The sequence below is a fragment of the Lactuca sativa genome, chromosome 9, assembly GCF_002870075.4.
Source record: "Lactuca sativa cultivar Salinas chromosome 9, Lsat_Salinas_v11, whole genome shotgun sequence".
Lineage (NCBI taxonomy): Eukaryota > Viridiplantae > Streptophyta > Magnoliopsida > Asterales > Asteraceae > Lactuca > Lactuca sativa.
In genome coordinates this window covers 165,444,183-165,447,513 of record NC_056631.2, presented here as the reverse complement: position 1 = coordinate 165,447,513, position 3,331 = coordinate 165,444,183, and positions in this window count along the sequence as shown.

The following is a 3,331-nucleotide window of genomic DNA, read 5'->3' as shown; positions in this document are numbered from 1 at the left end:
CGGCAAGGGAATCGACGAGTTCATAAGGGAACTCAGCGAGTCCGATGAAGAAACCTCGATGATCTTCATAAGACTCGGCGAATTGATTAAGGAACTCGGCGAGTAGGAGCATCTTGTTCCTTTCTAATTATGCCAGGACTCGGGAAGTCTGACGACCACTCGATGAGTCATGGGGTGACTCGGCGTGTCGAGTCGTGATTCTGGGGTTCTGAGTTCTAGAACTCTGAGAGTCACAAGGCTGACTCGGCGAGTTTGGCCAACTTGGAAGGTTGACCTTGACCAGGGGTAAAATGGTCATTTTACCCTAAGACTAGTTAAAAGTTTTTGACTAAGTGTCCTTGTGGAATTTATAGTCGGAGAGTTGCTAGAGCAGCAGACAGGTATTCTTCACCCAGATTTTCAGCAGTCAGTCATACGAGGGGAGTTTTCTTTCCAGTAGGAACGGGTCTAAGGTACCAATGTTGGCCTATTTATGTAGTTGCAGTATGTTGCGAGTAAGCCCTATGCAATTTATATGTTTCCGGACTTCGGTCCGATGTCGGCACGATCCTGAGAAGTAGTTATGTATGCTTGATGTCTTTCTGATTCATGCATGTTTATCTTATGTGTTATATGTTCCGGACTCTGATCTGATGCGGGGAAAGCCCGATGTAGTATATGTGATTATGTTATATGCTTATGTTTATGTTATGTTCAGTTTATTCTGGACTTCGGTCTGATGTCGGGCGGGGCCCAATGCAGTTAGAGATGGCAAAAAAACCCGTACCCAACGGGTACCCGAAACCCTAACCCGAGTTACCCGGGTAAATCCCCGAGTTGACCGGGGATGGGTATTACCCGAATATAAAAAGCGGGGATGGAGACGGGGATGGTTTTACCTGTCGGGTACCCATACCCGTACCCGAAACCGGCCCCGATGGGTACCTGATATATATATATATATATATATATATATATATATATATATATATATATATATATATATATATTGTATTATTTATGTTTTTTATTTATAATAATGCATAAGCAAATGTTCATTAGACAAAATAATGTTTTCTAACAATCAAACGTATAGTTTTGGGAAGACTTTTTATGTCTTTTTTTTGCAAAGAATGATTTAATTTGTAACCTTGAATGTTATTGTTCGTGTTTAAAGACATTCGGTGATTATAGTGTTTTATATTAGTTCTGTTATTTTTTTGTTGGTTAATATATAATTATGAGTTATTTTTCATAAAAGTTCAAAACTTTGTAACGGGGAAAAATCCCCGATTACCCATTGGGGATGGGGATGGGGATAGATTTTTAATCCCCGATGGGGATGGAGATGGGGATTCGGGTATAGGGATGGGGAACACGAAACCCAGTATACCCGTACCCATTGCCATCCCTAAATGCAGTCGGCGGGGCCCAAGTTATTTTAGACTTCGGTCCGATGTCGGGTAAGGCCCGATACAGTGGGTGGGCCCAATTTATTCCGGACTTCGGTCGAATGCCTGGCAGGGCCCGATGCAGTGGGGAAAGCCCAATATGTGTTATATGTGCTATTGTATGGTATGTGGTAGTTTTGGGGGAGCTCACTAAGCTTTGCGCTTACAGTTTTCTGTTTTGGTTTCAGGTACTTCCGGTAGCAAGGGAAGAGCTCATGGTGATTGTATGGTACACACTACAGTATTTAGCCTTGGATTATTTGAGACTATAATATTTTATCATTTGTTTTTGATACAGTGTTTTATATGATATTTTGAGACACATGACACTTGGTTTTCTTATTGATTATGGATAATTATAGTTTTTATAATATTTTTCAAACAAATTTTTTTTGCCGTATTTTTGGAATTTTACAAGTTGGTATCAGAGCCTTGGTTTGAGGGATTTGGGCACACTTTCGGGTGTGTCTGAACTCAAACTAAGGATGTGGTATAAAATTTTCAAAAGAAAATCATTTTTACAAAAAGGATTTAGAGAAAAGAATTTTGACAAGAGAAAAAGGGTGTGGTGCATGCAATCAGCCGAGCTCAAGTAAGTACTCCCAAATTACCCATACAAGTTTATCCTATGATATGTTTTCCAGCTTTATTAGAATAGCATGCTAGATTAGGACTAAGGATCTAGGAAGGATGCCTTATGTGCCTGTTATCTGTGTATCAGCTTTATGAATCGCATGCTAGTATAGATCAGACAATATGATAGCCAGAGTACTATGTACTTGTTTATGTGTACTTAATGCCTGAATGTTGCTTTCTTTTTGCTTTTAGGAGTTCTAGTTGTCTTGCACTAACTAGTAAACGAATATGTTATGTTACATATTGCAAGGACTAAATAATTTCAGAAGGTTAGGCCTAGCTCTATTTCATAGCTCTTGTTTTAGTCCAACTGTTGTAGGGTAGGATCTCTCATTTGAAGAATTATCTAGTCTGAGTAATATGTAATAGTATTCGCAACCTAGATAGGGGAAGAAACCTGGGAATTCTTATGCAACTGATGGTGGAGAGTGAGTTGGTGATTACCCTTGGGCAAGCCTCAGATGAGAGTAGTAGAGAGCAGTAGTAGTAGAAGGGACTTGGTGCAGTCAAGGTAGTTCTTGAGGAAAGTACGGATAGATGTGGAAGGTAGTATGGGCCCGTACTACTGAAAGCAGACGATCCGTACTCGAATCAAGGAAGGCTGAGATAAGACCAGGGAACTTGTATTGTATGTGATCCCTAAAGTTATGTTAGTATTCTGAAGTTTGTGATGATGTGTTTTTCAGAATGGTGGTTTTACGCCCTAGACCAACAGACGGCAGTTCAGGTGCCGGGGAGGGATCAAGGTCAGGCTCTGGAGCCGGGCAGTTAGATGAGTAGACCAGTGAGTTCATCTCCTTGGAGATTATGCGCAACATACTTGAGCAGACTCCTGTGATCTTCTCTACGGTCAATGAGTATATCTGGAGCTTTTGGAGGAGACGTTTAGTGCTTTCCGTACTAAGATTGCGGCCATGATAGGGTCGCGCACACTCACTTTCTAGGAGTTCAGAGCATGTGGAGCTCTCGACTTTCATGGAGCTCGAGACCCCATTTTCAGTACCAGGTGGTTGGCGAATGTCGCCAATGCCTTCCGCACCAGCAGATGTCCCGAGGGGGACAAGGTTAGGCTTGTGTCCTATCACATGGCACGTGATTGGTGGGAGGAGATTGGGAGAGCTATTAGTGATGATACTGTGTTGGATGCGATGACCTGGAGTAACTTCATGACCAGGTTTAGGGTCGGGTTCGCACCAGTTATTGAGGTGCAGCAGCATGCTAGAGAGTTTAAGGACCTCCAGCAGATTACAGAGACAGTGGCGGAG